At 35.3% G+C, this 25,444-nt stretch overlaps 1 protein-coding gene across 5 annotated transcripts in view; it reads left to right on the top strand.

The window, feature by feature from the left end:
- The window catches only part of mamo (maternal gene required for meiosis), a 159,293-nt gene that overhangs the window by 3,549 nt on the left and 130,300 nt on the right, over nucleotides 1–25,444 (top strand). For 4 of the 5 annotated variants that reach the window (XM_070997415.1, XM_036820755.3, XM_036820758.3 and 1 more), the window contains exons 2-3: nucleotides 960–1,831; nucleotides 22,681–23,463. The gene's annotated coding sequence lies outside the window, so the exon portion shown is untranslated. Of the gene's footprint in view, nucleotides 1–639; nucleotides 657–959; nucleotides 1,832–22,680; nucleotides 23,464–25,444 lie in introns of those variants that run through there. The other variant, XM_070997416.1, reaches the window with a different exon arrangement.

Genomic DNA, 25,444 nt, shown 5'->3' with positions numbered 1-25,444 from the left:
TTAGGAGAATAAATCAGTATTTTAAAAAGACATTTAAGGACATGAAAATTACAATAATTATGTTGATATGAACATTAAGGATTATAATCAAGAACTAAATGCACTTGGATATTTTTTACCATTATTTTTGGCCAAAAGAAAGTCCCCAAAAGAAAGGCGAAACATATGGCAGACGGTGTGTGTGTGTGAGTGTGTGCGTGTGTGTTTCTGAATGATATGTTGCATTCGCTTAGATTACGCATACGCCGCGTTGTCCACTGCAAAGAGAGCGCGCCAAAGAGAGCATGCACTTTCTGCGATTGAGTGAAAGAGAAATGTGACTCGAATGCGAAAATGAGCACTGCACTTTGGCTCAACTCAGTTTCGCTGCGTTTTTTCGCAATGCTGCTCTTTTGCGAAGCGCGTGCGGCGCTCTTAGCACACACGCACACACACCGATGCACGGGGGCATTCGCATACATAGACAAAGGGGAATCACTCGGCAAAACGAAGCATCGCTGCCGCTGCGCTGCCGCCGCGCTGCCGACGCCAATGCTCTTTGGTTGCTTTTTTTTGGGCTTTTGGCCAGGCTTTTTGGTTTCCAGCTCTGTCGGCTTTGGACTTTCGCAGAGATTTCACACGCGATGCGATTGCAGTTCTTGCAGACACTTTCATACGTTCGTTCGTGTTTATTTTCGTTAGCCCTAGCCAAAGATATTACAAAAAATAATAATAATAATAGGATAAATATTCCTAAATTCCAGGGATATTTACTAAAAAATATTTGGTTTATCTACCATTCTCTCCTTTTTTTTCTAAACTTATAACGCGCGCGTTTTCGAATTGTGTGTGTTTTTTAAAAACCTTTTTTTCAATCTCCAGATTTCTTCATTGTCTTTTTCACTTTCGCCTCAAATTTTTTTTGGAATTTTTTTTCAAGTGCTTCGGTTCTAACACAAGTTTCTTATATTTTTCTCCAGGCATAAACTCAAACATAACAAAAATGTTTTATAAATATATTATTATAAAATAACAAAAATATTACAAAAAAAGAAAAATAACAGCGAAAAGTTTTTAAAAAAAGTCAACAACAACCACAACAACAACAACAACAACAAGAGAAGCAAGAAAATCCTTAAGCATAATTTTTTTGTATTTCAACAATGCAACAACCACAACAACTACACCTACAACAGAGGCAACAACTACAGCAGCAACAACAACAACAACAGCAACAGCAACAACAACAACAACAGCAACAGCAACAGCAACAACAACAACCACAACAACCAAATGCAACAACAACAACTCAAGGCGGCTTTCCACGTGTGTGTGTGTGAACAACCAGAAGCTAAAAACTTTAGAAAAACTTACAACAACTTTTTGGACTTGGAGCATTTTTCGAAATCAAACAAAAGCCTAAAATAAAAGAACACCCCCTCCCCCCGCGCGCTCCCCGCACAATTATTTTGTGTTTTTTTTGTCCATCTTCAAAAAAAAAAAAACATACAATTTCATTTAACTAAAAACGCAAGCCACATAAAAAACATGCTCTAAGGTTGTGTTAAAGGAAACTTCTCCTATTTTGCACCTTAATTTTTATTTCAACAAAATTACAACAATTTTTTCCAAGTGAGAAAAAACAGCAACAACAAAAGGAAAGTGGAAATAAACAACAACAACATCATCAAAGAAAAGTCAAATTTAATTCAATGCAAACAGCAAGTGCAACAACAACCATAAGAAATTCATCCAAAACACCAACAACAACCACAACAACAACTACAACAACAAACACACCAACAACAAGAACGAGAACAACGTTTTGAAACTGCGGTGTTTGGCGTTTATGGTAAGTTAACTATTTCTTACTATTTTTTTACTATTTCTTGTAAACACCATTTTTTAAACCATTTATTTCGCACTTCCTCTCGATATTATCGTATCAAGTGCTTTTTTTTTGGCGTGGGCCAAAAATCGGACACAAAGTGCTACTTGATAATAAAAGTGTTAAGTTGGTTTATTTCTCTTCGGTTCGAATTTGGCCACAAACGTTTTTAGCAAAAGTGTGAAGTGAGAGGAAAGGAAAGTGTTACACAAAAACTTGTTTGGCCAAAATTGTTTAACACTTGGGAAGTATTAGAAAAATTGCAACTGTAAGTTACTAAATGTACAGAAAATAAAATATAAAAGCCTTGATTAAAAAAAGAGGTAATTTGTGTTTTAAAGAAAGAAGAAATTGCATTTTTATGGGTTTCGGTGGCATATTGTAGAAGACTTTTTCTTATAAAACCCTAGACAAAATGGGCAACCTTAGGAAACTAAATATAAAAAATATTATATAAAAGCTTTTATTATTAAAAAAACTTTTGTAAGGCTTTTAGTGGCATATTATAGAAGACCTTTTCTTATAAAGCCCTAGAAAAAAATGGGAATTCAATTCATTTGAAAGAAGTATTATGGTATTTCTTATCAAGTAAGTTGATTTATTAATCTTTATATGACTTTATTTCGAAGTTATTCAGGAGGAAAAACTTAAAAATCTAAACGAGTCCATTCAAATATAATTAAAATATGTTTACTGACTGTGGAAAATGTTTTAAGTAGTGTGAATCTAAGTTGTATAGTTTTATAAGGAATTTAATAATCCACGAAACAGTTTTTCTATATTTTGTCGCCCTTTCCACTTTATTTTTTTATCAACCTCTCTTTTGGCGATGACTGTGGCACTTCCCGTTTGAACCGGATGCGCTTTTAGAGAAATTTGCTGAATGTTATCAAATATGTGAAATGGAAATGCATTTTTCTGGGCCACAACAAGGGGCAAAAAAAAACGAAGAAATGCCCAAATCGACAGAAAAAAAAGTAAAGAATAAGCCAATCAATAAATTGGCAAAAAGAAAAGCGTTAACTAAGTGCTGGGTCAGTTGTAGAAGTCGTCGGCAAATAGAACCGGGAAGAAAAAGTTTCTGGACTTCCGGCGCCATCAGAGGCGCCATCTCTCCACTTTTTTTTAGCTTAGCTAATCATGATTATTTTATAAAAAAATATTAAGCAGGTAGATAGATTTTTTATACTTACTTCGTATTAAAACTTGATGAATAAGACTATAGAACTATTTGTTTCTTAAGAAAGCCTAGCAAAATTAAGATAAATATGGGTATACAAATACTCTTAAGTAAATATTTAATATTAATCGAATAATATAATGCTTGATCTCTTGATTTTTAGTTATATTTTTCTAATTCTCTAGTTTATTTTTTAGACTATATTATTTTTGTTGATAGCATGTGCTTTTTATATGAAAAATATCCAAAAGATAGCAAAATCTTTTAAAATTAATAATCTAATCTATAAAATAAACTAAGAAGCTCAGACTTTAGGTAAAGTTTACACAACTATTTTATTTTATTAAACAATTAGACGCAAAATGAAAATAAAGGGCCTTAAAAAGTATGGGATTATAAATACTCCTATGTAAATATTTAAAATACTCGAATAATACAATGTGTTGCTCCTTTCATTTCTTAGTTATATTTTTCCAACCAACTTTGTTCGCTGATTGAAATACATTACCTAGCCTTAACAAGCCGAAACGCACTGTCTAGCTTCTTGGCTACTTAGTTTTATCCCCATTCCCATCGCTGTCTCTCCGGCTTTATCGCGATTATAAATATTTATAAGAAATGGGGGTCCCTAGGAATACGATTCCCATTGCACTTGGCGGGGGGCTTTTGAGAGCCGTTTTTATGGTTTCCCTGATTTTGACTTTCGAAATATTAACATTTTTTTTTTGTTTGCAAAAGCGCAGGCGCAACCAGGTTGATTGAAATGATTTTTATAGGAATATTCTAAACGTTCATTTTCAGTTACCTTTTTGGTTGGCAAAAAAAAAAAAAAATCCATTACAATTCGCGTAATTGCGTTGCCTTTTGTGTGCGATTTGTTTTTATTTTCTGGTATTTTTTTTTTTGCATTTATGTGCAACAGTTTTCGCTTGTGGGTTTTTTTCTAATTATTTGCGGCGAGTGTGAGTGCCTCTGTGAGTGCAACTAATGAGCAACTGCCGGTCGACTTGCCAGCGGCTGAAATTATTAACTCATTATGGGGTCTCGGGTGTTTTAAGTGCCCCAAGTCAGCCTGTTTTGTTTCGTTTTTTAATGGCTTGCGTGCGTTTTTTTTTGTTTTTTTTGTTTGTTTGTGCATCTTTTTTATATTTTTTTTTTTGTTTTGCACTTGGCGGCAATTGAATAAGGTGCAACATTGTTGGCGGACGGATTCTCTCTCGAATAAATGAGCAGAATTAATTGAAATGGCCCAAAAGGTACACAAAAAAAAGTGCTAAAAACAGTGCAAAAAGTGCAAATAAAGTGCAAGATATGAGAGGGTTCCTTGGAGCCCAAAATACTTAAGTGCTGGTAATTGTTTGTTGGGTTGGGCAACCATTGATTAATGGCGGTTAATGTTCTGAAAAATTGCAAATGTGCTACACAGTTTCACCTGTTGTATTTAAATTTTGAACACGTTTTTTAATGAGCGGCAGCAAAAAATTATGAGTAGGTTTCTTAAAAAGCCTTAAATAAATAGTAGTGGAAATAGGAATATTTAAGTAGTTATAAACTGCCTTAATACAGAAATATAATACTTACTAGGTATTTAAATTAAGCTAGTATTTATATAAAATTCCAAATATAATATAGATTATTTAATATTAATTTAAATTGACAGAGGCTATTCCCTTATTTATATATTTATATTTATATATTCAAATAAATATAAAATAACCCTAAACAAATAGTAGTGGAAAAGGTATATTAAAGTAGTTATAAACTGCATAAATACCAATATATTATGTTTAATATTTTTAAACTAGGCTAATATTTTTATTAAATTCCCAATGTAATAAAAATCATATAATATAATTATAAATTGGTAGAAGTTATTTACATATTTACATATATATTCCATATATTTATTTAAAACATGCACTGAAAACCTTTCCCAGCATTGGAAAATATGAAAATATAATGCTCATATTTTTTTTAGTGCCGAAAGCCCCATAAAAATATGGGATATTCTATACCCAAGCCGTATCAGCTTTCCCCAACCCGATTTTTGGCGCTTGGCTTGCCGTAGTCTAGACAAATCAATATAATCCAGACGGCAAATGGCCAATATAAAAAGAACTACATACATATAACAAAAATATTACGCATACGCCCGGCTGGATTGTCTGTCGGAAAAAAGTGCAGCAAATTAAACAAAATTTTTAGATTTCCTCAACAAGTTTTCCCTTGTCTTTTTTTATTTGGTATTTTTTTGGGGTATACTTCTTTTTCTGTCTGTCTGGAATATGTAAATATCTATATATATATATATAGAGATATATAAACGTCTATATTTGCATTTGACAAAATAAGTGCATGGGCGCAAGAACGTGGCAGAAAAAAAGGGAAGGAAAAGTACAAAAAAATTCCTTTAAATGTACCAGGACATGGGCGCAGACAGAGAGGGGTATACAAAAATGGGAAAGAGACGGGCATAGGGGGCGGGAGAAAGAGACAGGGAAAGTAAAAACAACAAGAAAGGCGAGCAAAGCTCGGGCAACTTGCGGTTGTAAAAAGGGGGCGTGGGGCGTAGTAAGGGGGGCTTTGAAAAGGGGGTTAGATGTGGTGCGAGGGATCTGAAAAATGGGATGTGAGCTGGGGAAAATGTAATTTGGCGGCGCTTTCGTTTTTCGTTTCTTTTCGTTTTCGCATTTCGCCGAAACTCGCACTTCAATTAATCAGACGCTGCAGTCCTAACCCCCCTCTTAACCCTTGTCCGCCCAAGTGCAAGCGCCGTCCTGCTTCTGGACTTTTTCCCTGTGTGTGTGTGGGTTTTTGTGCAAGGACCTCTCGATGCACACTCACGGCTAAATATATATATATATATAAAGATATGTACGAAACATTTCTATATAAATAAAAAGGGGTTCAAATTTTCAGCTTCTTCTTCTATGTCGGGCTTGTGTTTGTTTTTGTTTTATTTTATTCTTTTTTTTTTGGTAGCCTGATGCAGCTTTTGTTGGTTTCTTTGCCTGTACTGAGTTTCTTTCTTCTTTTTTTGGTATTTATTTTTTTTTTTTTGGCAATTTAGCCTCTAAGCTAGCTGCGTGAGTGTGTGTGTGTGGTACAGTTGCGTTTTCTATATGATTAAGGGTATGCATGTTGGCCGTGGATTTTTATGTAGCACACTTAAATGGTCCCAACAGGCGAGGATTTTGGATGATTAATCGTTGTTTTGACACGAAAGAGGGATTTTTAACTTAGAAACCCTATAAATAACATGTATCAAATGGTCTAAATGGCACAGGAAATAAAAGACCCTTTGTTCTAAGCCATAAATGTAAATACCTTTTAATTAAAGATCATTAAGGCAATGGGTTTCTTAATGGCAGTCATTCAATTTAACTGGTAATTTAGTAGAGTTCTCTAAAATGTATTAAAAAAACATATGATTATTATAAATACTTCTTCTTAATGACTTATTATCTAGAGCTATTCTAACAAATTATGTTAGATTTTCCTAATAAATACTTTTTTAGGCAACCCAAGAGTTAATTTTGCACTTTAAGTCAAATTTCAGAGTTGCCAGGTGTCAAGTTAATGTGGAGACCTGCTTGTATCTTCGCAATGGCAACCCTACTTTTAGAGCCCCTTTTCCCTCACTTAGCTTAACCTTTAAGCCACTTCGATCCTTGTCTAAGAAATACTTTTTTAGGCAACTTAAGAGCTGATTTATCGAAAAACCCCAAAAACCCTGCATTTTAAGTCATATTTCAGAGTTGCCAAGTGTCAAATTTATGAGGAGACCTGCATCTAACTTCCCAATGGCAACCCTACTTTTTGAGCCCCTTTTCCCTCACTTAGCCCAACCTTTAAGCCACCTCGATCCTTGTCTCTGCCTTTGGCTACCGGTTTTCCATTTCCCCCCACAGATCAATTATGATATTATTATCTTTTGCACTATTGACAGCCAGCAAGGGGCCCCGGCCTCAGTCCATCTCTTTCGCACCGTGTGCGTCCGTCTCTTTCTGCGGCAAAACGAAGTGAAATGCGCGCATGCGCACAAGTGTTGCTTGTCATTATGTTAATTGCATTTAAGCGCCAACAACTGGAGGCCCCAAAAGAGGAAACGAACATATACATAAGGCCCGGGATGAATACGAAGAATACGTATACGTATGTATGTATGAGGGGAATCTCTGGGCGAGAAGCTTTTATTATATTAACTTGCTGCTGCATATAATTGATGATGATTAAATCAATGCTACCGCAATGCGCCAGCATCATCTTCCATCTTCCTGCGGAGACCCCTCTTCACATCTTTAGAGCGTGCTCTTCTCGTTCTTCTGGCCCCCTTCTTCTGGCCCCTTCTTCTGGCCCCCTTCTTCTCTGCTCTTTTTCCACATTTTGCATTTATTTTTGCACAGTTTCAGGTTTCGTCATCATCCACACGTTTTTTAACTTATGAGTTTTTTTTCTTTTTTTGCATCTGCTCTTTTATTATGCAATGGTATGAGGGGGAAACCTCAAGGAATTGGAATTATGGCAAAGGAAGTTAAAAAGAAGAGCTAAAGGGCACTAAATCAACATTTGTATTTCTGTTTTTGGTTATATTTCAGGTAAATTTAGTAGAATACCATATTATTTTTTAATATTTCTTATAATATATATTTAACCCCTTGCTTGATGATCGAACAGACCAAGATGTATTCATATTTCTGGAATAGATCTGTTATTTTTTCTTTTTTAATTTTTTTCGTAACCCTTTGGAACCATTTTTGGACCCTAAAAACCGAACAGACGCAACAGAGAACCAACCCCAACAGCCGAAAACCCAAAAAACGCGAGTGCATGAAGTGGGAAAAAAACGTCAGTAGAGCCAACGAGCCATGGAGTTCCCCTGTTCCTTGAAAACCCCTATATATATATATATATATATATATATATGTTGAGATATGTGAGCACATTCATACATAAATGGGTATATATTTGTGCAATTTATACACCTGACCCTGTCGCCGTTCCCTGCTCCGTCTGTTTGTTTTCGCTGATTATCTTTGGCGTATTTAGAGCGTAAAGCGTAGTCAGACAAACAGCCAACAGACAAACACACTGTATGAGTGTGTATGTTGGCCAAAAATAATAATGATGGTCAAGGAACCAGGAACAAGGAAGCAGGAATATGGCCAGAAACAGGGTCCAAGGATCGGCGGTCTTCGCGCAAGGGGTTCTCATTCTGTGAAGAAATGCCGCGCCGAAATTCAAAGTGAAATGAAATTTATATTTTCGACAAATTTCCATTGCCACCTGCAACATTTTGGCAACCAAAAACAAATTAAGAGCAACAGAGAGGGAAGATTTTGCAGATGGGATAAGAAATGGAACCAGGAAGAAGGTCCTTTGAGGGGAATAAAAAGAAATGTATTCTAAAAGTGATGAATACGTAAAGTGGAAATGACGGCCTTCATTAATATATTTTTCTTACTTGGAGAATACTTAAAAAATTAAAAGAATATAGGTAGATATATTTATGATATTTTAAAAAGTGGAAAGTTTATTTTAGGGTTATAAAAACTTTTACCCTTTAGCCATGAATCAAATTTGCCATAGCTACAGCCAAATACCACCGTTAAAATCGAACAGAAAATGCAGTCCTTAATCACAGACGTTTGCTCATTAGAAATTCATTTAAAATTGACCCATCCACCCATCAAATGCAAAGCTTCAAAGTTAAGCTATAAAATAGAAAACAACCAAAAAAAAAAGAAAGTCTCAAATGCGAATGAGGGTAAAAAATGCATAGCCCCACGTCACGTGCATCGAGCACTAATGCAAATACAACCCTGCGGCATTTGAGAAAAAAAGCTTATTGCCAAAAAAAAAGGAAAAGAGGCGTAGCAAGAGGGGTGGCAAAACAGGCAGGGCAAAAAGGGGTCGCAAATGAGGGGGATATTTTTTAGTAGGGGGGCAGGTTTGGGAGGTCTGCGAATTATATTGCATAAAAATAAAACGAAGATGCCGCCGCCGCCAGCAAATGCAGAAAGTAAAAGCAGCCACCAAAAAATACAAAAGAAAATCAGTCGAAAAAGGGGTTTCAGGGGCGGAGGTCCCGGGGGTTTATATTCGTGAAGAGGTAGCCCTTCACCGCAGCATTGATGATGATGATGATGAGATGATGGTGGCACCATGAGAAATATCAACACCAATTTCGACCCGCTCTGTTTTATATAATTTTTTGTGTGTGTTTTGTCCCATTTTATAAACCCCTCCCCACACATTTACCACCCCCTCCCTGGCAATGTACTGCAATGCAGTGCATGTGCTAACCCTCAAAATCTGAAAAACCTCACCCCTAAATATCTTTCTCTTTACCCAATTTCAGTGAATGCAGCTTGCCCTTGTAATTTGTCTTAAATTCCCCATTTTAATTACTAAATATTGGCTATATTTCATATATAATTAATGATTTCATCAGCAGTACTCAAGAAATTATATCATATTACTGACCCTTAAAATCTTTTAATTAATATTGATAGATTTTGCGCATTTTAATGAACTCAATCTAATTGCCAAAAAAGTTACACCCCCACCAAACTTGCAAAAAAAGAACACTATCTCATATTTCTGAACTTTACAAGTTAAGTTTATCTTATTATCGTCGCATTTTGCCAAATTGTAATGAACCCAATTTACCAGGAATTTTCACAGTCGCCAACTGCATTCCATACCTTAGAATCCCCCTTAAACGTTGGCGAAATCTGAGTGCCGAAAAAAGTTCCACCCCAAACCAACCTTACAAAAAAAAACAAGAAGAAAACCAAACCCTACCACTCACTTCCATGAACGCAGCAGAATTCAGCAAAACTCAGGCAGCACATCAAGTTGAAACCAATATAATAACATATATAAAAAGAGCACAGTCTGTCTGGTCGCCCCATTCCAAAGCATATATAGACCCCCTTTTGCAACCCCGCCCCTGGCGGAATGCCCCTGGTTTGTAACACATTTTCGTGTTTCGCTCGTGTAGCGTTTTTCGGTGTGCGAAAAAGGGTTAAACAGGACGAAACAGGACGAAATGGAGACCCCTTCTACCTCCAACCGCCACTTCACATTTTATTTATATATATTTCACTTCTCTTATTCTGCTTCTTCTGCCAGCTTTTTCGGGTATTTTGTATATCTCTTGCAGTTTTTTGTCCTGTTTTTATTTGCAGTCCTTCGTCAGGGTATTTACACTTTTTCGATGCACTTAGGATATGCCAAAAAGGATTAGTGTTACCTCAAGTTATTAGGTTGAGTTAATGCTGGTATTATTGGATTTAAGGAAAAAGTGTGACCAAGTTCGTTAATAAACTTAAAACCACTAATGTACTGAAAAAATCCCTAGAAGTCCGAGGTTCAATACCTAGTGAGTGCAGTGTGTTAAAATATAGGTCACTTATAATTATTAAACTTAACATTATATATTTTTGCTGTTGCTATTGAACTACTTTATTTATATGAAATTTTTTTTTGGTACTTTGTTTTGAGATCTTATATAGAGTATTCCCTTATTCGACTTCACCAATATCTCCCTCGAATTTTAGTTTTATTTTTTGGTAATTTTTGGCAATTCGGTCGCCTCTTCTTCTTGCCGCTCGTTGAGTTTTTCGGGGTTGACTGCAATTGCATCCTGACCCTCTTCTTCTTGCTCCCGTGCGTTGTGAAGTGGAACGCGCGCTGGCCAGGTCTCGAAAAAGGGGGTTACGAGAGGGGTTGCGGGGGCCACGGGGGTTACGGGGGTCCCTGCTCATCAGCCATCATCATCAACATCATCAGAGGGGAGGGAGCTTTGTATATTTTTTTTTTTGGGCATTTTTTCGCGCTCGTTTTCCGTGTTGCTGCATTCTGGTCTGGTGTTTTTTGGGACATTTTATTTGTTATTTGCTGCACACAAAACTCACATACACATAGGCGCACGCACTTCCGGGAGGAAGAAAAAAATATAAACAGCCAAAAAAAAAAGAAGTAAGGATGTATTCGGGGTGGGCAGTTTAAAATACTCTCACCAGGCGATTGAAGGAAAAAATGGGAATATTTAGTATAGCTTAATACAATATATCATCATATTAAACTTCCTCTATTTCTTTAAGGATGGTTTTTCTATAAAAAGTAATTGTGGCTAAGGCTTTGTCATAATAACATTATCATATATATACCAAATGTATAAAACTGATATATACGTATTATTATACATGTTCTTTTTAACTTATATTAAACATTACCAATAACATTTTGGAACCACTTAAATATGAACACCTTAAGATATACTATCTACCTGTAAATATTTTTGAATACATAAGGAACTAGGATTACTTTAGAAAATATAATATAAATGTTGTGCAATCCCTTATAACAACTTATATTAAGAATCGCAAGGTTTACAATATCTGGATTAAAACTTTTGGTACTTCGGTACTATTAACTAGTATTCCATATGAGATGCTAGATCTCCAGTGCGTCAAAACACCTCTATAAAGGGTATGGGACAACTTAAACGGGAGAGTTTATTAGCCCCCGACGATGACGACAACGTTGACACAGGCGGAGAGCAGCCGGCGTCGTTTTTGCCGTTATCGCGTCCATCGGACATAACCGAGGACAACATGGCAGTGCCGAAAAGGGGGTAAGGACAGGGGCAGGGGCGTCGGCACATATACATATATATATATATATATCCCAAAAAAAAAGGGGGATGGGGCGACACATGTTCTGTCCGTTGCGTTTTCGGGACTTTTTCGCGCACTTGTCGCCGATGCGAAATGAGTTCTTTTTTGCAGTCCTTCGTTTTGCATCTGCCACCTTTTATGGGGGGCAATCGAAAAGAGGGGGAAGGGGGGGTCGGAAGGACACGCGATCGAAGCTCCCTTAAGAACCCCTTTCTGAATATTCCTAAAAGGTTCCAAATGAAAGCCCGCTTTCCCTTTCGACAATAATCTCTCTATTGATCTATAACTTTCAGTTCAAAAAGAAGTGTTCTGGAATGCTTTGAAAATAATTATATGTTTCAGGGGATCCGAAAATTATAAAATGCTAATGTTACAAAACGAATTCCTTTCCAAGTTAAGAATAATAATAATCAAAATGGGAAATATTAGACATTCTTAAAATGTGTTTCATAAGCATTGTTCTTGATCTATAACTTTCAGTTACAACGGAAGTGATCTGGAATGTGTTCTAATGGTTATGTTACAACTCAAATTCCATTCCAAGTTACGAAAATAAATATTAGATATCCCAAAAACGTCTTTTATAAGTGTTATTCTTCGGTTTTCCTTAGTTCAAGCTTTATCAAGCCTGAGTTTCCCCAGTTTTTGTTGGGGTTGTTGAAGATGTTGATGTGACAGTTGAGACAAATTGACTTTGACAGGCGGCAGTGCGCCAACAACAGCAACAACAAAGCGGGCTTATTATGAGGTTTAGGCATTATGACGATGATAATGATGTTGCTGGTGATGAGGGACTGAATTGCACCTTGCAGTATTTGCTCAAGATGAAAGTTAAATAAGGCGGGAGAAAAATGAAAAAGTTAAGTGGGAAAATAAAAAAATAATAGGGTGTATATTCAAAAGGAAAACATATAACATTTTATTTAAAAGTATAAGGTAAATCATTTGGACTAACATTTTTGAGAGAGATTATTTGTTATTTAAATAAAAATCATATAATATTAAAGTGATTGAAAATTTAACTGTGGGAAAATGGTTTTTATTTTAAAAGCATACCTATGTAATAATAGATTTAAGTGTATTTTCTGTTTGTTTTGTGACTGAACTGTATGTACTTGTTTTTTTTAATAAGACAGTCAAAGGACAGCAATTGTTTGGCGTCTGCAGTGCAGGGTTTTTCCCATCTAATCCCATATTTGTGTCTCCTGCGAAGGCTTTATCCTTTACGCATTTCAGTTGCCTTGGCTGCTGGGAGCACCCGTAAAAATATATACTTTTTTCATTTTACCCCACTGTCACCTCGAGGAAAAGTGACCGCAGCGAAGGCTTTTGGACTGGTTAACACTTGATTAGTTGTGTCACCGGTAGTTCCCTTTGGCCCCCTTTTTTTTCTTGTTTTTTTTCCAAGGACGAGGTCCTTCGCTCTCTTTCGACACAACCCCCCCCCCCCCCCCCCAGGCTGGCTGTCTCTTTCGGTTGCGTCTCTGTTTTTCATGTTACTGTCGGCATCATCTGCTCTCGGGGGCAGCGACATGAATGCGACGCACTTCGACGACCTTTCATTATCTGTGCAGCCACCCAGCCACCCAGCCAACCCCCAACCACCCCCAAAAACCACCCAAAACCACCCTTCACCACCCCCTTGGTTTTAACCAAGTTTTGTTATTGTTGTTTGTGAGCCTTTGTTGCCACTGCCGCCTGCTGCTGTCAGCAAAGGGAAAGCTTTTTTGAAAATTGCGTGAGTTAGTTGCAACAGCAGCAGGAGCTGTGCATCGGCGACAGGATCAAAGGAGCCTGCATTTTTTCGCATTTCTTCGCTTCCGCGCCTGCTTTTTTCAGATACCCTCAAAGGGATTTTCTTTTTCGAATTTACAGAAAAATGTGACAAGGCTAATTAGACTGAAATATTAAAAATAAAGGTATTTTTTCGTTATACTAATTAAAATGTTTATTTTATTTATTTGGTGTATGTCTTAAAATCCTACCTTTTAAATATTGCGTACTATATATTCAAAAATGTGGAATAAGTAGATCAAGATATAAGGATATAATAATGGCAAGAATTTTAGAATATGAACTACACATTAAAAAACATTATTTATAAATACTTATAATTAAACATGTACAATTTTTAAAGATTTTCTGAAATGTTAAAATTTTTTTTAAAAAGTAATGTGTTTAAAATTCTTATATGTGAATAATTAAAAAAAATATTTAATTTACAAAAATATACCATTTTTAAATTAATAAATAGCATTAGCATTAAATAAAATGTATTATTTAAAAGATTATAATATTATAATTATAAAAATTTATGATTATTATTAAAATTATTGAAAAATGTGTGTTAAGGTTCATTCAAGGTTCATTTAAATCTTTTCGTTAAATCTAAATATTTTGTTTAAATAAATAAATTTAAAACCATTAAGGAATTTATATTTTAATGATAAAGGGTAGTCCCCTTTAATAATTAATTATTTATGAGTTTGATAACGCACTTTTGATATTTTTTCTTCCGTTTATATGTAGTTATATATTTTATTTAGGGCATTGCAATCCTTGCTTTTTTTCTAAAATTTCTCTTAATATTTTTTTGTGTGCGTTGTAAGTTTCATTCTTTTTGTTTTTGCCTACTCTTAAATTCTCCTCCGCTTTTTTTCACTTTTTTGTTAGAATGAACTTCCCTGCGGGTCGCAAAAGGAGAAGTGCGTCAGAAGTGCACTTCAGTTGGCAGAGGGAACGCAATGTGCAACAAAAGTGTCCCGGCCGAGCCACGCCCCCTCTGCCTGCCGCCCCCCGCCTGACGTCATTGTCTTGGGCTTTGAGGTCCTTTGTAGTTTCGCCGACGCTCGGCAACTCGGTTCCTTTGGCATTGCCTACTTGTAGGCGCACTAAAATGCGTTTATGCATAATTTTGTAGAGGGTCGAGACAAAGCCCTCCTTTCTTACTATTTTTGCTTACTTAGTATCGCTTTGACATTTTCTAATTGCAGTGGCAGCAGGCCTTGTGCGTCATAAATTATTATTAATTATTTCACTAAGCCAGGTCGAAATAAAAAGGGTTTTCAGTACACAAAAAAAATATGGGAAACCATTTGGGAATAAAAATCAGGTGTACAAATTTTATTAATTGGCCAAAATATAATTTGGTAAATAAATAGACAACAAAATTTTATATTTAATAATATTTTTAAGTTAAAGTTAAATTACAGATTTTTTTTAATTAGCCTAATCTTGTTTTTTTTTTGCGTGTGCTCTACATATCGATTGCATTTGGGTAAATGCCCAAGTGGCAAACCAAACACGAGACGTCAATGGGTTAAGGGATGGGGGTTGGGTTAAGAGGGGGTATGTCGCCTAAAATGCGTGCTTAAGTGTGTGCGAAAAGAAGGAATCAAACGCACACACACTGGCAAATACACACGCACAGGGAAAAACTCGAACCGCAAGTGAGACAAAACTCAAGGACCTCAAGGGGCGGGGAGGGGGGTCGGAAAACCCCGGGGGAGGGGGGAGATTATGATGAGGAGTCCACGCAAGTTTCTTTTGTGAACCTCTGGAGACCACTCGACTTTCTTCCCCCCACTTCACTCAAAAGTTATCAACCGAGTTGACAGGGGTTCAACAATTTGTGGCAATCGGAATAAGGAAATGCAATGAAGATTTGAAAATGAGAGCAATATTATAGATAGCAAAAAGAAAAATAATTATTAATAGGTAATTGAAAAAATCCATAATGTAAGAGTTATTTGGTATCCGTCAGAAAATAACTGCTTAGCAAAATCAGACAAGAGGAAATTATTATTTTTCTTTGTAATACATTTAGTTACAACAAGTCATGACTGGGCCAAAAAGTTCAACGTTCGACATAATTTTCTTTTGTATTTTTAACCAGAATCACGACAGCAAAACGAAAAGAAATGATTCTCTGGAATAAAGAGGTGTAATTGAAATGCCAATGTAAAAGTACCAGTGTTGGTAAAACTTAAATTGAACAGTGGAGAGTATTAAATAATTCCAAAATATTTTTAAAATTGGAAAAAATATGTGTTGGGGTAACATAAGAGACATATTTATAAAAGAAATTCCCATACCTTAAAGTAGCAATCTTTTTAAACAATAAAAGTATCTCAAAAAAGAACAACTGCTGACCAGTGTTGGTTAATTTGATCTAGTGGACATAACTTGCTCGAATTTTACCCCCCAACTTTGGTTTGAAATTCCTGTGAAGACAAATTTGTTGATGATTCCCATTGCATTTGTTTGATATTCGCTGACACTGAGATTTCAGTTTGCTTAAGGAGTAGGCGGTGCGACCCAAAAGGGGCGGGGCGAAAGGGGATCGTCTCGGTTTCATATTCACTGCGAAATGGCCCGCTGACGTTGCTGCAATTGCAGTTGCAGTTTCTGCACAGAAAAAATATAATACATAGAACACATTTATCTAAAATATTTTAAAGTTTAAAATTAAAATCTAATTTTGTGGGTTATTGAACCTGAAAGATACTTTATACTACTAATTTGTTGACTTTTTGCTTTAACACTATTTAAATCTAAAAAAGCCATGGGTCGATATAAAATATTTTCCAAATTAATTCACAAAAATCTTGTTTCATATTGAAATTTAAAATTTAAATTTAAAAAATTGAATATTTTTTTTTTAAGGTGTACTGCACCCGCTGCAATTGTCGCTTCTCTCCTTCATATTTGTCTTCTGTTTTTCCCTTTTTCCCTGTTTTTGCCTATGTGTTTTTCCAGGAATTCCGTCACTGATACTGCCATATGCAAAACAAAACACAAAACAAAAAAAAATACAATAAAAAACTACACAAAATAAGTTCATAAAAAATGATTGCTGCATTTTTCACAACGTCATTTTCTGGAAAATAAATGCAGCAAGAAAAAATTATTGTTTGTTGTACAATAATTTATGCAAATATTGCAGACGCGCTGAAGAAAAGAAACTTTATAATTATGAAGAGGGGTTAAAAGAAGGGTTTTCTGCGAGGGGGGGGTTGAGGGGTTGCTGACCAGTCTGCCGTCTGTCATTCAATCATTCCGTCCGCCAGTCAGTTTGTCATTCGCGGTCGGTATCTCAGCAAACTAGGCATTTAAAATGGGATTGCTTTTGGACAAGACAAAAAATAAATATCAAAATACCTGTAATATTAAAATTTCAATAATGTTAAAAAATATGTTTATAAAATATTTCATCTCTGGATATTATTTCTATTGAATTTACTTCTTTAAGTAATTATTTCCTGGTTTATGGCTTGATTTTAGATGACAGCTTTCAAAGTGCAGGCCTAACTCCCACTTTTCATTGCGGTAGTTGTTCTGTGAAAACTTTGTTTACCTCTTCGACTTTCTTAACTTGTTTGGCATATTTTATATTTGTCTCGTTATGGTATTTCCTTGCCCCTTGGCACTCCACCCCCCTGCATATAAACACTCTCGAAATGGAGAGATGCCGTGACATTTGTCCGTTTATCCCTCGGTCTCGCCCCGTCAGTCGATTGCCGCCTAAAGTTTCATAAATTTCAACGAATTCAGTCGCCCGGGGTGAAATCAAACCACAGCACAAATGGAAGCATACAAATTCCATGGGTTCTGATAAAATATCGTCACTTTGGTGGAGAAATCGTTGGGTAGGCATTAAAACAGATAAACAATATGCGGAGTGGTACTATATCTTTAGTTTTTTTAAACAATATTAGATGGAAAATAATATATTTATATTATATATATCTTTATCATGTCATATCATATAATTTCTAAAAATATAGATTCAAAATTTTAAGGATATGAGGAGATTTTGGAACAGTAAAAATAGTTTTTTATAGGCTGCTCAACCCAAATATATTAAAATGTAGCATGAGAACTACGAATAGATCTTTAATAAAGAGAACTAACTATGTTTTCGGGTTGTGTTATCTTTCTCCATCCAGTATTTATAATATTATTCCTGAACCTCCCTCTTCTTTCGATTATTATTATTGCATAAATTTATTGTCAACGTTTTGCCCGTGCTATTTTCCTTTCCCCATTTTTTTTTTGTGTCACGCATGGCGACAATTGCATACAAGTGGATGGAATTTTGTCAGTGTCCTTTCGGTATGTCCTTGCCCGTGTTTAGTCCTCCTTATCGAGGATGGACGTGGATGTGGACAGACAGACGAGACAGATAAAATAAATGGAAAATGCGCACAAAGAAAACGAAATTAAAAACGCAAGACGCCAGCCAAGGGAGTACGGGGTTTTATGTACCAGACCTCGGGACTCGGAACTCAGGACCCGGGACCCTTTCGCCCTGCAGTTTATACCCTGCCATTTGCCATTCCCATTCAAAGTGCCTCATTCTCCTTCATTGCCCTCGCCATTTTCTCCCCCCTGACATTTCCCTCAGCCCCTGCATTTCCCTTGGTTTTCCCCTTTTGCCCCCCTTTTTTGCCACCATTCTACAACGCGTTTCACCTGCAACACGGAATATGCAACTTGCCACTGTCGAGGGTTTTTCAGTTGTTGTGTTGTGTTTTATTTTTATTTTCATTTTTATTTTTGTGTGTCTTCTTCACTCCTGAAGTCCTGGGCCTATGCTTAACCCCACTCATGGCATAGGGGGTCGGAAAACCCTTTTTCGAAAATAAATTAGAATATTGGATATATTTTTTTCCATCTTCCATTCCATTCTATTTTTTTCCATCCATACAAAAATCTTTTTAAAAATAAAATAAAATGTATTGTTACCTCTTGCAATCTTTAAAACTGTTTTTAATATTTTAAAAAATATTTTCCTAAGCTTATATATATTGAAAAATGTAAATTTTAAAATATAAAAACATTAATTTGAAAATTCTGGAATATTATTTAATATTTTTTTTATTATATCTTGAATACTAGACTTTTACTTAATGTATATTTTTTGACTGTGACAAAGCCAAATGCTAGATTGTTAAATTTTATTTTAATAATAAAGTTATTGATAAACAATAGACCTCTTATAAAAAAAGAGACCCAATTAACGCGACAAATCATGACACTTTCTTGCACATGGGTTAATAAATATATGTCGATTGTGTGGCCAGGGGTGTTGGGATTTCCTTTGGCGGGGGGGTCGGCTGGGTGCCAAGGGGGCGTGGGGTGTATCTTCAACTGTCTGCAGTTGCCTCAACTGTTGATGCAACACACTCACACATCAAACAGCTGTGCAGACATTTTAAGCAGCCTGTCGTCATTGTTTATGGGAATTACATATGTATGTGCCACACATAAACACACCAAATATATATATATATGTACAATGCACATACATATATATACAAATATACACGCAGTTGTAGAACCCCTAGACATTTTCTAGACTCGCTTCTAGTACGAGTATCTATCAACAATGCGTCTCGCCGTCTGACTTCAGTCTGACTCCCCGTCTGGATGTCTGGCATTGGTTTAGCTGTCTGTCCGTATGTCTGACTTTCTGTCCGTATGCCTGTCCGTCCGTCTGTCTGCCTGACTTCTGTCTATATCTTACTACCCCACACGGATTTCCCCGGTTTAAGGCCCGCTTTCTGTCTGTTTGCCGACCTCCAAGTGAGGCTTATCAGTGCGTGCTGCCCCATCCGATTTCCCGGCAATTGAACTGATCGTTTCGGTGGAATTATAATAACTTCATTTTCTATAAACTAATTTCGACGTGATTTAGATTTTTCGTAGACTTTTTTTGGGTTTTATACACGGAAAAATCAATCATGAATATGGTGTAGAATGCTGACCCTCTTTTAAAATATTTATTTAATAGTAGAATATTAGGGAATTTAACCACAAATTCATTGAGGTATCCCACTTTAAAATCGGAGTCCAATAAGTCAAGTTATGGAGTCTTGAAGTGCAGATTTGGGTTACAGTTCTGAAAACCAGGGAAAATCGAACATGAAAATGGGTCAAAATTTTGACCCTCTTTGACAATAAATATTTAAATGTAGATTATTAGGAAATTTAAATACAAATTCACAGAGGTATCACACTTCAAAATCGGAGTGCAAACACTCAAGTTATGGAATTTTGAAGTGCGGTTTTGGGTCACCATTCTGAATACCATTGGAAATAGGGAAAAATAGAACATGAAAATGGGTTAAAATTTGGACCCCCTTGGAAAAGAAATATTTAAATGTAGATTGTTAGAGAATTTAAATACAAATTCATAGAGGTATCCCACTTCAAAATCGGAGTCCGATAACTCAATTTATGGAATTTTGAAGTGCGGTTTTGGGTCACCATTTTGAATACCATTGGAAATAGGGAAAAATAGAACATGAAAATGGGTTAAAATTTGGACCCCCTTGGAAAAGAAATATTTAAATGTAGATTGTTAGAGAATTTAAATACAAATTCATAGAGGTATCCCACTTTAAAATCGGAGTCCGATAACTCAAGTTATGGAATTTTGAAGTGCGGTTTTGGGTCACCATTTTGAATACCATTGGAAGTAGGGAAAAATCTAACATGAAAATGGGTTAAAATTTGGACCCCCTTGGAAAAGAAATATTTGAATGTAGATTGTTAGAGAATTTAAATACAAATTCATAGAGGTATCCCACTTCAAAATCGGAGTCCGATAACTCAAGTTATGGAATTTTGAAGTGCAGTTTTGGGTCACCATTTTGAATACCATTGGAAGTAGGGAAAAATCTAACATGAAAATGGGTTAAAATTTGGACCCCCTTGGAAAAGAAATATTTGAATGTAGATTGTTAGAGAATTTAAATACAAATTCATAGAGGTATCCCACTTCAAAATCGGAGTCCGATAACTCAAGTTATGGAATTTTGAAGTGCAGTTTTGGGTCACCATTTTGAATACCATTGGAAATAGGGAAAAATCTAACATGAAAATGGGTTAAAATTTGGACCCCCTTGGAAAATAAATATTTAAATGTAGATTGTTAGAGAATTTAAATACAAATTCATAGAGGTATCCCACTTCAAAATCGGAGTCCGATAACTCAAGTTATGGAATCTTGAAGTTCAGTTTTGGGTCGCCATTCTGAATTCCATTGAAATACGGAAAAATTGAACATGAACATGGGTCAAAATTTTGACCCTCTTTGAAAAGCAATATTTTAATGCAGATTATTGGGAAATTTAAATACAAACTCATAGAGGTATCCCACTTTAAAATCGGAGTCTAATAACTCAAGTTATGGAATCTTGAAGCTCAGTTTTGGGTCACCATTCTGAAAACCATTAGAAATAAAGAAAAATCGAACATGAAAATGGGTCAAAACTTGGACCATCGTTTTATGAAAATATTTGAACGTTAATTATTAGGGAATCCAGCAACAAACTCATAGAGGTATCCCATTTTAAAATCTGAGTTCTATAACTCAAGTTATGGATTATAGATGTGCAGCTCTGTGTTCCCTTTCTGAAAACCATTGAAAATAGGGAAACATTTTAATAAAGTACAATAAGTTCCCATATTAAAGCCTCAGTAGGTCTCCCCCTTTTATCAGAAGCTATAACTAATTTTCTGCTATTTTCCTGCATGTGCTTGAACTTGAACTTTGAACCTACTTATGCCTGGCAATGCCAAACAACAACAACGCGCTCAAAGTCGAGGAAAAATGGAAACTTTTTCAATGCCACAACCACAGACACAACTACCAGATGCTGCCTGGGGTTTTCTTGCTCCGCCAGCAGCTTTTCTTCCTTCCCTTTTTATAGTTGCTGCTGATTAAAATATGCAAAACAGCAGACCGAGTAAGATGGAGTGATGACGTCAAGAGGCCGAAAATTCAAGGGAAAATCCCAAGAAAATATAAGTTTATTCAAGGCTAGAAGTCAGGGGTGGTAACCAAAAATATTTTCAGAGCCGTTTTAATGTGTATAAAGTATTTATAATTACCTAAGCCATTTTAAATTGTACTCATAATGCAGTAACTTTTAAAACAAGAGCTTACACTAAGTTGGAGCTTTGCTTATAATTTAATTTTGATTAAATGTATCTCAAACCCAATTACTAAAGTAATTCAAGTAAATATTTTTGGGACAACGATGTAAAATTGTATAAATAAATAATAAGATTATTTAACAAGTTGTGGAACCTTTAAATTATATATTCTTTGGTCCTTTAACCCCTGAAATCCAATCTTTTTATGATCCACTGCCGAGATTCGTAATTAAAAGGTTGACTTTTGTCGCTCACTGTGAGCCACGTCATAATTAAGCGCGCCTGCCACATGTTGCAGTCGAAAACTTTTCTCTTCACGGCTGTATGTGTGTGTTGTATCTGTGTGTATGTGTTAATTTCACCAAAACATTCTTCCTTCGAGTGTGTGAGTGTGTCTGTGTGTATCTGTGTGGCACTTGAGGCAACAACGCAGACAGTTAACAGACTTTCTGAGACAACAACAACTATAACAGGCGACTATGTGGCATTGCCATTCAACTTTTAACCCCCCGAAAAAGCTCCCATTTCCCTTCCTCTGCCTTGCCAAACAAGAATAACATTCATTTTGGGTAATTAAAGTAGTGAAAGTTTACCCAACACATTCACATTCACACTAGTGACATTTGCCATAGCCTACATTTAAGCTAAATAGGCAAATTTGATGTGAAGTTAAATAAATTCGAGAAGTGCTTGAAGGGCATTCAACTCAGACGAAAGTAAACTTTAACTTCTGTTTGACAAACATGATTAAATGTTGTTGGAAGCTCTGGAAACTGTAGAAGAGGAATTAAAGTATACGGAAATTTAGAACAGATGATGATTAAGTGCTCAGATCATAGAGAAATATTTTTTTAAAATTTATCTTGTACATTTCTTATCCTTTTAGCTTATTTGTAACAGGAACGGATATATTATACATTTCATTTGAGTGTTAAAATGATAAAGAAATATTTTCTTAAGTAATTAAACTAATTTAACCATTACTTTTCTTATCCTTCCAGCATATTCTTCAAAATTCCAAATTTCAACGAAGAAGAAAGCGTGTAAAACTCAAAGAGAAACCGGCAAAAAGAAACCAAAAAGCTAAAGGCAAAAAAATTCACACAATTACGCAATCTCGGCAAATCGAAAGGCAACTCTACCAAGATCAACTCTACCAACAAGACGAACACGCTACAACTCTGGCAGCGCTCTCTGGCTAATATTGAAAAAAGAAAAAACAAAACGAATCAATTGAAACATTCTCTTAAACCCTCTCTAATCACACACACACACACACATATGCACCATCTGTCTCCCTCACACACCCACACAAATTCGAACAACTGGACCAATTAAATGTTTATGGAAACAAAAAGGAGGAAAGCGAAAAACTTAACCAAATCTAAATAAAACAATTTTCGTTTCTTGGGGCAAAGCAAAAAAAAGTAATTTTCGAACTTGGAAATATTTTCAAATTTTCGGAAAACCCCCCAAAAAAAATAAAACAGTGTTGTAAAACAGCCCCAAATTACATATTTCGGTGTGCAAAAGTAACAAAAAAGTAAAAATATTTTAAAAAGACGCAAAAAGAAGTCACAAATAACAAGAACAACCCATAAACAACTGCAGCGACAACCAGCAACAACAACAACAACAACAGCAAGCTAGCAACAACAACAACTGCAACAAACAACAATCCAAAATCGACGAAGACGACGGCCCCCGACAAAAATCAATTGGAAAATTGAAACTTATGGATTGCTGGACGGGTAACGCCCGACTGGCGAGTGTTTTAGTTTAAGGTGAGTTTGAGAATATATATTTTTAATATTATAAAATTAAGAACAAGTTTTAATAATATAAGTTTATGAGTTTCTTATTAAAAGCAAAGTTTTTTCTAAGAAATATAAGGGACAGATTAATAAAATACCAAAAATATAACAAAGAAAGTATTTTTAGTATTTTTAAAGTATTTTAAAAAGGCTTAGAGTAAAAACTTCTTTTAAAAAATAAAAAAAACTTAGGCACAGTTTTCAAAAAAATCCTATAAACACACAACAAATACCATTATATTTTTGTTGCCTATATTAGTTTTCAACATTCTAAGATATTTGCAAATTCCTGCCAAACAAAATGTAGTTTCCATGCAATTAACCACACAGGGTGTCTTAACCCCTTGTTGCCCCCCCGCCTGCGATTCCCTCTGCGGCCAAAGAACATCAAACAAAGGCAAAGCCAAACCACAATCAGGAAAAAAAAGAGACTGCAAAAATTATTTGCAAATTTTTTTTTTCATTATTTTTGGTGCTTTGTTTTTGAAGGCCAAGGTCGCCGCGCATATGGGATCATAATGAGAAGAGGAGGAGCGAAGCCCAACAGAAAACGGGGAAAAAGCACCAAACAAATTTTAATGCATGACAAAAGTTTTATTTTATTTCATTTTGTTTTTCGGCTTTTATTTCAATATTTTTTTGCAAGCTTCTTTTTTTTTTTTTTACTTTTTGGCTTGAGTTGATCGAGGCGGAAGTGAGCGACGTCGTCTGCGCTTTTTGACAATGGGAAGTGAATGCTAAAAGATCGTACCAAAAAAAAAAATAAAGTCTGAAGTATGGGTGTGTTTGTGTGTGTTTGCTGTCAAACAATTGTGTGGCCAAACATGGCGCTTTGGTTTTTGGCTTGGCTCAAGTGAAGGTTTCTCATTTTAAATTGAAAAAATTGTTTTTTGCACAATTGCGAAATTGTTTTAATTAGCCAAACGAGCGTGTGTGTGTGTGTGTGTGCATGCGTTAATTGCAGTTTCCAAAATTAGCAAAATACACACAGACAAAGGCGTCAGTCGTCAGTCGTCATGTTCATGGCTGTCAAAGCTTTTTCCCTCTTTGATTGACAGCAGCTGCCCTGTTGTGAATGGCCGCGAGTGTATTGGTGGGCATCTGTGTGAGCGACAACCCTGCCTTTCGGCACATCTAATGGTCCGCCCATTATATACCTCATATACCATATTCCACTCGAAAGGTAAAGCATTTTCTTTGTTCTGCCTCTAATTTCAAAGGTGGCCTCTTCGGAAATTCCATTTTTGTCCATAGTTTAGGGTTACTTTGAATTTCTATGCAACCACCATAATTAACCCAGCTTTTTTTTTAGAGGAAATACTTTTTTTGGGACCAGGCCATCTGTTTTTATAGTTTTAAAAAGGTTTAGGGAGTTTTTTAGATTTTTTTAGATTTCCTATTTGCCATCTGTTCTTAGTTTTTTGGAATATTTCTAAAAAGGTTTAGAGAGTTGTAATACATTTTCTTATATTTTCTCTATAACCATTAAAATGATTATAAGGCCAATAAGAAATTCTAGATTTCCTTTATTTGTAATATTTTTTAAATGGTTTCGAGAGTTGTAATACTTTTTTTTAGATTTTCTTTATAACCAGGAAAATGATTATAAGCCCAATAATAAATTCTAATCACCAAATTTTGTTTGTACTTTTTATGATTTTAAAAGGGTTTGGAAAGTTATACAACATTTTTTTAGAATTTTCTTATGCCATCTGTTTTTTATATTTTTAATATATTTAAAAAGGTTTATAGAGCTGTTATAAATTTTTTTAGATTTTCTTTGTAGCAATAAAACCATATAAGCCCAATAAGAAATTTAAATGACATGCCAACCTTAAATTGAAATATTAACAAATAAAATGTAATCAATTTTTGTTAATATGAATTAATAATCTATCAAGTACCTTATAAATTAAAAATGCAATTTCCTAGTCTCAAAATAAGAAGGTCA

This window comes from Drosophila suzukii, chromosome X (genome assembly GCF_043229965.1).
Source record: "Drosophila suzukii chromosome X, CBGP_Dsuzu_IsoJpt1.0, whole genome shotgun sequence".
In the NCBI taxonomy this organism is placed as follows: Eukaryota; Metazoa; Arthropoda; class Insecta; order Diptera; family Drosophilidae; genus Drosophila; species Drosophila suzukii.
This window is presented reverse-complemented; position numbering and strand designations above follow the sequence as displayed.